This window comes from Rhinoraja longicauda, chromosome 14 (assembly GCF_053455715.1).
Source record: "Rhinoraja longicauda isolate Sanriku21f chromosome 14, sRhiLon1.1, whole genome shotgun sequence".
Classification (NCBI taxonomy): domain Eukaryota; kingdom Metazoa; phylum Chordata; class Chondrichthyes; order Rajiformes; family Arhynchobatidae; genus Rhinoraja; species Rhinoraja longicauda.
This window is the reverse complement of record NC_135966.1, coordinates 44,032,340-44,042,005: the sequence shown is the minus strand read 5'-3', so window position 1 is coordinate 44,042,005 and position 9,666 is coordinate 44,032,340. Positions and strand designations below refer to the sequence as shown.

Here is a 9,666-nt window from a genome sequence, read left to right as displayed (position 1 = left end):
GTGGAGGCCAATTCACTGGATCTTTTCAAGAGAGTTAGATTTGGCTCTTATGGCTAAGGGAACCAAGGGATACGGGGAAAAAGCCAGAACGGGGTACTGATTTTGGATGATCAGCCATGATCATATTGAATGGCTCGAAGGTCCAAATGGCCTACTCCTGCACCTGTTTTCTATGTTTTCTATGTTTCTAACTGTACGTGGATGTGTGCTCAACAGCAGTTACCTCCCCAGGGGTCAGACCTTGTATGGGAGGCAGGATTAGTTTGGGCAGCTCTTAACGATTGTCATGTATCTGACAAGAGGAATGGCAACCTGTGCCATAGATGTTATATTGTTGTTCCCTCTTAACCAAATGTTACTCTAAACAGATTGCACCCAGACAACAACACATTTGACCAGTAATGATGGCACCTCTTGGAAATCGCCAAGCACATTCATCAATTTTTTAATTGAGCCCAAATTTACTTCAAGCTTTAAAACAGCTTTAATGAAACTCAAGAACTTTCATGGGGGTACACAAATATAGAAAAATGGTTTTGCCGAAAACAATTTTAAAAGAACAGATTATTTGGGAAAAACATCATAAATCGGCTTCCAAGAGCTTCGATTTGTGGCATTCACGGTTTATGTATTAAATGTTAACTTTTCTATCTAGTAGTGATTGACCAGTTGAAAATACTTTTCTCTCTTCTGGAATGTCAGTTTGTTTCCAGGCTCAATTACTAGTGCGCCAGTTTTGCGTGTAGAATTTTTTAATAATGGAATATTTTCGTCCAAAAAGAGTCCGAATTCCCAGGCAGTTCCATTGTGGATGCAGATGGAAAACACCATCTCACAATGGTTCGATACAGATTAAATCTCAATCTTGGAGGAGCATTCTTGGTTGGATCAAACCAAAGTCATCCAGTTTAGAATTGGCTGGAATATGGATGAGGAGCATGTATTCATTGCACACAGGTCCCTAACAGCTGAGGTTTACCCTTTACTATGTGTACATTTTCCACTGCGACAAGTAGATCTTGGAAAGGTGCAAAACCCAAGGTGAAGACTCCACAGGGACAATAGGCCATTCAGTTCTTCAGTCTTGATCACCGTTTGACTTTATCTCAATTGATTCATTATTTCACCCTCCTTGATTCCAAATTCCTTAATATCTTTACCTACCAAAATTATTTAAAATCTCAGATTTCCAGATTTCCCCCCCACCTCCATTGGAAGCACCCTTTCCCGAGACCATTACTCAACTGCTTCATGTGTAGGAAGGAACTGCAGATGCTGGTTTGCATTGAAGATCGACACAAAAAGCTGGAGTAACTCAACGGAACAGGCAGCATAGCTCTGGACAGAAGGAACGGGTGGCGTTTCGGGTCAAGACCCTTCAGTCTGAAACGTCACCCATTCCTTCTATGAATAATAATAATTAATAACATAATTCCTTCTGAGATGCTGTTTGTTCTGCTGAGTTACTCAACTGCTTAACTCTAGTTTTAAAGTTATGCCCCCCTACCCCAAATGTTTCTACCCATGTAAAGTGTCTCTTTAATCTACCAACTCGATAATGATATCTACTTAATGACTTGAGTTAGATTGCCCCTGAAATTACTTTGTTGAAGAGAATACAAGACAGACCTAACATCGAGCCTACAGTATTACTAACAACACACGATTGGGATGATCTACTATAGATCACCCAAGGGTTCGGAGCCTCCTGCTTTGTAAAGAACACTCCCCTCTGCACATTCAATTGCTCCGTTTAGGTCAGTCAACTGATAGTCTAACTGGCTTCATTTTTTGAAACTGAATTTATTAAGCACATTCCACGGTAAAGCTTGAACTGAAACAATTTTCTGTACATTTATAACAGTCGTAATGAACTGTCCAGACATATATACTTATTTCAACTGGTAAGATGGCAGGGTTCGGAGGTTTCAAACATAATTACATGACATAATCATCGTATCCCAGCACTTTCAGAGCATCAGCCGGACTGTCCCTCAGCAGGGTCCACAGCTGTGAGCACTAAGCATACTCGTAGAGTACAGCCAATGTCAAACAGTTCCTTAATCCTCGGTTCCTTGCGTTCCTGCTACATGGTTCTGCAGCTGCCAACTGAAAAAAAGATTCCTTTGCAGCACACACTGGGCATAGGACTTCAAAACAGGTCTTTAAATTAAAGCATTACAAAATATACACCCAAATACAAACAAGACACCAACTTTTGTGGGACCAGACGCCTTGTCTCTCAAAATGTGTAAAACACAAGCAGTTGAATCCCTTCCTCAGGGGAGAGGAGGGGGAAGAGTACAGAATCTGAGCTTCGGCCGTGACAATGTTTGCAACACACACACAAACTATAGAGGCAATACTTGCAGAAACTGCTTCTGCAAAGATAATAATGTTAATTGAGATGTCTTAAAACATAGCTTTCAACCTTTACAAAACGTGTGCTCTAGGAAATTGCAACCTTTCTTTGAAAGGCTGTGGGAAGGAGGAGTGAATCATTTTATTTAGTCTGAAGCTTGTCTGGCAGCTTGGTAGCGGATGACCACATCAGGCTCAATCACAAGGAGGATTCCAGAATATGTACAAAAACAAAGATAGTCAATAATTACTTGGTCCAAGAACTGCACCTAATTATATACTAGAGGCTTGAGGTGGGAGTTTGGAGAGGGGAGGGGGGGAAAGAGATGAAACAGCTTTCCTTAATAAATCAAATGTAACTTTAAATACAATTTCAAATAGGACTTCCACACCTTTCTGTAAAAAGAAAATCTTTGAAAGAAGAGAAATGAGGTTAATAATCTGGATTTAAAATCAAACTGGGTTTCACTCTTTAACACAGAGGTGGTACGGGGCACAGCAGTCCACACGTAAACACATGCTTTTCACAGTTAGTGCAACATAGCCCTCATTTAGTTTCAGGAACACTGAAGGGAAAGGGGTTAAAAACCATGAGAAGCTTCAAACTGGTTACTATACAATTCGCACACAACATTTATATACAACTAGCAACATTCGACACAGCTCAAATGCATGTAATTTTCATGTATAAGCAGCTACCACTTCTATTTACTGTTAGTTTTATATATAATATATATATCATATATATTATATATATATTATATATATTTAAAAAAGAACACCCCCGCCCCATTCAAAAAACACCAACATTAGGAATTCATTCGATGCACTGTTTTCCTTGTGCTGAACATGCATCCATTAGTAATCTAAATGAAAATGAGAGAAATTGAGCCAAATTCCAGGGCACCTTTACAAGTTCTGACAGAATACTGCTTCCTAATACATACCAAGCTTTGAAAAATTCCACATGTTGTTGTAAAACAATATGGCACCCAAACAAAGAAACAAAATGTTCCAACAAATGACTTCATCCCCGTTTTCACAGGGCAAAGTGCAAAGCGACACTGAAAGGGCAAAGTTCTTCCAATCTATCGTTTGGCAGAGGGTCCATTTGGAAGAATCCATTTCCGAAACACTGAGCTTTGGAACCAGAAACCACTTTCTTCGTTATGTATATGGTATGGCAGGCGATTAGACTCGTTATATGTCTAATCTTGCAAGTTCTGCAGTAAGAGTCTATTCTCTGAGGGAAGAAACGCAGGAAAGAAGGGGTGGGGGAGTTCAAGGAAGGGAAATGGTGGGGGGGGGGGAAGAAGGCATGAAGTACTGTACTGATATCTTGCTGGTTTCAATCTGTCCACATCCACAGAAACCAAGCTACCACAACTAAACATGGTTTTTTGAGTATAGTCATCTTCAGGCTCTGCATAGCTAATATCCAGTAGTAATTCCAGCCCCTGTGAAACAAAAGAATAAATCAATCATTAGGTTTCAATTCCCACCTCTTCCTAATTCCACTGCACCCCACCCTTCCATCCACACTCCAAAATCAAGGCTGAGCCATCTAGCAGGATGATGAGCTAGCAATGCCCTGCTGGGGTGGTTGCTGTTTTACACAAACCTTGACAGTTATAAAAGATCCCTCGCACAATTTTTGAGTTCCTATCAAATCCAGGCCATTAGTTATCTCTCAGTGCTTAATGTCATTAACATAAATAGGTGCCAGAGTGTGCCAATGAGCCTTCAATATGATCCACGCTGCAATAGGACTGATCTCCACAACTCATCCCTGCTGCGCTCCCCTCGCTGTGTACACAACTCTCTAGAGTGACTGGCACTTACTTACCCAACCAGAAGTTTAGAATTCCTGAGCAAGTATCCTCTAGTGCCGAATATGTGACAGAGGAGCGTCTACAGATCTCAGCCCTTATGCAGAAACAATCGGAATCACTGCCTCAAAAAGGAGCCAGCATCAAAGACTCACACCACCCTGGCCACACTCTCATTTCATTCCTGCCATCGGGAAGAAGGTAGAGGAGCCTGAAAACTGCAACATCCAGGTTCAGGAACAGCTTCTTCCCTACAGCCATCAGACTATTAAACACTACAACCTCAAATAAGCTCTGAACCACAGAGGTGGGGGTACTGGTTTTGTCTTTTTGCACAATTAGTGTGTGTGTGTGTGTGTGTGTGTGTGTGTGTGTGTGTGACTTGACTTGACAAGTGAATATACACAACTTTTTGTTGTTCATATTGTTTACAGAGTACTATCTCAGTAGTGTAAATACCTTCAAAACGTTTGATTTTTTTTCTCCATTAGCCTACATTGGAAGTTGCGTCTTCCTCTCCTGTCATTTTATTTTGCATCGTCACGATTTTTGACCATACAACTTCACATCCTGGGGGTCTGTTTTAAACTAACACCGTTCATAATTTCTTGCCCTCAGCTACTGCCAACCCATTCCCTCGTCAGTGCTTCAATTGATCTCAAAAACTCTTGTCCTCGGTGTATTTTTAATCTCATACTTGTATCAGCTTTGATCACCCTGCTATAGGAAAGATGCCATTTAGCTAGAAAGAATATAGGAAAGATTTACACTGATGTTGCCAGGACTCGAAGTATTGAGTTTATAGGGACGGTTTGAGCATGCTGGAATCTTATTTCCTGGAGCGCAGGAAACAGAGGGCATCTTGGAGAGATGTATACAATCACGAGTGGTAAAGATGCAATGATTGCAAAGGTTTTTTCCCCATTGTAGGGAAAATCAAGAACGAGAGGGCAGAGGTTTAAGGTGAGATGGGAAAGATGGGTAGGAACCCAAGGGGCAACTTTTTCCACAGGTATATGGAACGAGCAAATGGTTGTGGCAGGTATAACACCATTTAATAAGATATTTGGGCACTTACATGGAAAGTAAAAGATTAGAAGGAATTGGGTCTCATTGTGGGCAAATGGTACTTAGCTTAGATGGGCATCTTGACCAACATGGATGAGTTGGGCCAAAGGTAAACTAAAAAGTTATGAAAACCTACAATTCGCAAAAGTAGCAACATAATCGTTGCTCCATCTTTCTTTCCTTCCTCAGTAACTTTGCACTTTACAACCTCTCTAGATGACCAAGTTCTCCCAGTTCTTTCCACTTCTACATCTGATTGACTCCAACTACACCTCATGCTGCATCAGAAAAGCAGTCAACATAATCAAAGGCTTGCTCCACCCTGGTCAATCCTTCTTCTCCTTGCTCCCAAGCAGAAGGTACAGAAGATTGATAGCTAACAACACCAGACCCAGGAACGGCTTCTTCCCCAGTTATCATCCTTCTGAATGGTCCTTCCACATGCTGGAGTATTATGGAACTGGTGCGCTACAATGCTGAACACTATATCATCCTTCCCACCACCCCCCTCCCCCTGCGCTCTTCGCTATTCGAGTTTTACTATAATAAACACCAATCTAAATTATATCTCTTGACAAATGTGCCTTTAGCTGCCTGACCCCAAGTTCTCAAATCCCTCTCTAACTAATTTTATTCAAGATATTCTTTACTCTTTCATCTGGTCCTTGATCATCTAACCCAAACACACCTCATATGTTGTTCAATGCTACCACTGTGAAATCCTAGTGATGCTTCTTTGGGTTTTAGAGTTATTGTTTTCATAGAAGGGACTATGATTGTAGAGTCTGTGCCAAAATTTTAAGATTCATGAGCAAAAACCTTTTATATAAACCTTTGCTAGCTATTGGTTTATCCCAGGAACTGAGAAACAGTGAAAAATGTTGCATGCTATCCATTCCAATACCCTGTATGAACACAATCAAGCCATACACAAATGCAACAGGTAGTGTGAAGAGAAAAATACCAGACTGCAGAATATAATGCTACAGCATTAGAGCATTACAGTTAGAGAAACCTGTGCAGATTTAAGTACAAGGGCTGTAATGAGGTAGGCCATCTTAGTTTATAAGAGGTCTGCTGAGTAGTCTTTTAACACCGAGGAAGAAACCTATTCTGATTCTGGTTGCAAGTGCTTAAAAGCTCTTGTATCTTCTTCTCCCAGAGGGAATAATCTTACCGACCAGACTTCTCACCATTGACTCCAACTACACTTCATGCTGCATCAGAAAAGCAGTCAACATAATCAAAGGCTTGCCACACCATGGTCAATCCTTCTTCTCCTTGCTCCCAAGCAGAAGGTGCAGAAGATTGATAGCATACAACACCAAACCCAGGAACAGCTTCTTCCCCAGTTATCATCCTTCTGAATGGTCCTTCCACATTCTGGGGTATTGTCCAATTCACTTCTACCCCATTAGACTTTGTTTATGGAATTGATCCGCTACAATGCTGAAGACTATATCATCCTCCACCTCCAACCCCCCCTTCGGTATTCGAGTTTTACTATAATAAACAACAATCTAAACCTAAAGGAGGAATGACCAGGGTGTGAAGGATGTGTAAGAAAGAACTGCAGATGCTGATTTAAATGTTTAAATCGAAGTTAGACACAAAATGTTGGAGTAACTCAGCGGGTCAGACTGAAAAAGGGTCTCAACCCGAAACGTCACCCATTCCTTCTCTCCCGCAATGCTGCCTGTGCCGCTGAGTTACTCCAGCATTTAGTGTCTACCTGGGGTGTAAAGGATCCCCGATTAGGTTGGCTGCTTTCCACAGAGAGCGTGAAATGTAGGTGATGTTGATTGGGGGCACATATGTGATGGACTGATCTACATTCACAACTCTGCTATTTCTTGCTGTCTTGGGTAGAGCTGTTGCATTCCGATAGGATGCTTTCTATAATGCATTTGTAGAATTTGGTAAATGTCACTGGAGACATGCTGAACCTATTCTGAGGAAGAAGAGGTGTTGATGTGCTTACTTGGCCATGACTTCAATGTGTTTGGTCCAGGAACCACTGTCGGTGTTATTTACGCCGAGGAACTTGAAGCTCTCAACCATTTCTACTTTGGCACGGTTGATGCTGGCTGGGGCATATACGCCACATGTTTTCTGAAGTCAACAATTAACTCCATCTTGCTAACGATGAGAGACTGGGAGTCTAATTGGACAGTGTTAAAGTGCCAATAGTATACAGGGTACAATGTACACACTGCTCACAAGTAACCAGAGAAACGAGCAATCAAGATTATAGAGTTTTCAGAGAGCAGTCCTTGTATGCGAAGATATTTAAACATATTACATTGCAAAATTGCCGTCCATTACAGTGAAGGAAAACCAATTCACAAGCAGAACAATCGCGGCGTTGGGTATAATGGGTTCCACGTGCAGCACTGTGCTCCCAGCAGTCATAATTAGATCACAGTGGGCTGTTCCTTTTTTGGAAAACAAACATTTTCTAGGTCTTCTAATACGTCAGGAACACCAGTTTTCTAAATACAAGCTTCCTGACTTGATGACTTTGATGTTGAGAAATCTTTTGCCAGCTTAGAGTTAGCTTAAATGGACAGAGAGCAATTTGACTGGGACAGTGATCACAGGATTGATGATATCATTAGAATGTACACTCCTCTCCAAAGTTTTGCTTTCAAAAAATTCATTACAGAACTCAACATGCATAAACATATGTATGTCATATGTTTATGCAGGAGACAAAGAATCTCTGTGAGCTGACAGATATAACTTTGTGCAGATATACACCTTCACCTTTTTTAAACTACAGCTGCCACCCACACTCTTGTAATATTCCTCATTCAAAGGATTGGAGGGTGGGTACGATATGAAACCACAAGAAGTTACATCCTCCAGGTGTCTCTTTATAAATACTTGGTTTGGGAACTCTATTAGCTCAGCTGGCGGATGTCTGACCTGGCAATGTATAACACAGAGTTGAATGGGCCCTAGTTCAGTCACTGGTTTCTGCTAGTTGGTGATCACAGTCTATGTGCACACGGTATATGCACAGTCTGGCACATGGTATTGAGGGTTCAGTGTGCACACGGTATTGAGGGTTCAGTGTGCACACGGTATTGAGGGTTCAGTGTTGAGGTGGATAGAAAATTGGTTGGCGGACAGGAAGCAAAGAGTACGAATAAACGGGTCCTTTTCGGAATGGCAGGCAGTGACTAGTGGGGTACCGCAAGGCTCAGTGCTGGGACCCCAGTTATTTACAGTGTATATTAATGATTTGGACGAGGGAATTGAATGCAACATCTCTAAGTTTGCAGATGACACGAAGCTGGGTGGCAGTGTTAGCTGCGAGGAGGAAGCTAGGAGGCTGCAGAGTGACTTGGATAGATTAGGCGAGTGGGCAAATGCATGGCAGATGCAATATAATGTGGATAAATGGGAGGTTATCCACTTTGGCGGCAAGAACAGGAAAGCAGAGTATTACCTGAATGGTGACCGATTGGGAGAAGGGGAGATGCAACGTGACCTGGGTGTCATGGTGCACCAGTCATTGAAAGCAAGCGTGCAGGTGCAGCAGGCAGTGAAGAAAGCGAATGGTATGTTGGCATTCATAGCAAGAGGATTTGAGTTTAGGAGCAGGGAGGTTCTGCTGCAGTTGTACAGGGCCTTGGTGAGACCGCACCTGGAGTATTGTGTGCAGTTTTGGTCTCCTAACCCGAGGAAAGACATTCTTGCCTTAGAGGGAGTACAGAGAAGGTTCACCAGATTGATCCCTGGGATGGAGGGACTTTCATATGAGGAAAGACTGGATAGACTGGGCTTGTACTCGCTGGAATTTAGAAGACTGAGGGGGGATCTTATAGAAACATATAAAATTCTTAAGGGGTTGGAGATGCTAGATGCGGGAAGATTGTTCCCGATGTTGGGGGAGTCCAGAACCAGGGGTCACAGCTTAAGGATAAGGGGGAAGTCTTTTAGGACCGAGATGAGAAAACATTTCTTCACACAGAGAGTGGTGAGTCTGTGGAATTCTCTGCCACAGAAGGTAGTTGAGGCCAGTTCATTGGCTATAGTTAAGAGGGAGTTAGATGTGGCCCTTTTTGCTAAAGGGATCAGGGGATATGGAGAGAAGGCAGGTACAGGCTACTGAGCTGGATGATCAGCCATGATCATATTGAATGGCGGTTGCAGGCTCGAAGGGCCGAATAGCCTACTCCTGCACCTATTTTCTATGTTTCTATGTAGATAGCAATAAGGATACATCAGGCTTGGCTTCCTTACACTAGGAAACTTCGAGGGGTGAGGAATGGTGAAATTTAGCCCAAGCCTCCACACTTCAGGAACCAATGCAGCAATGTGTCAGATTAGGACAGGCTTTAAGCACATGTGATGAGACTGACAGCACTTTAATCTACGACTGGATCAAAGGCAAGTAAGC

General features: G+C 42.2%; 1 protein-coding gene across 4 annotated transcripts in view; it reads right to left on the bottom strand.

Annotated features, from left to right (window-relative positions):
- Nucleotides 1-489: 489 nt before the first annotated feature.
- LOC144600235 (F-box/WD repeat-containing protein 11) overlaps nucleotides 490-9,666 on the bottom strand; it is a 144,144-nt gene continuing 134,967 nt past the window's right edge. For all 4 annotated transcript variants that reach the window (XM_078411783.1, XM_078411784.1, XM_078411785.1 and 1 more), the window contains one exon: nucleotides 490-3,818. The gene's annotated coding sequence lies outside the window, so the exon portion shown is untranslated. The remainder of the gene's footprint in view (nucleotides 3,819-9,666) is intronic.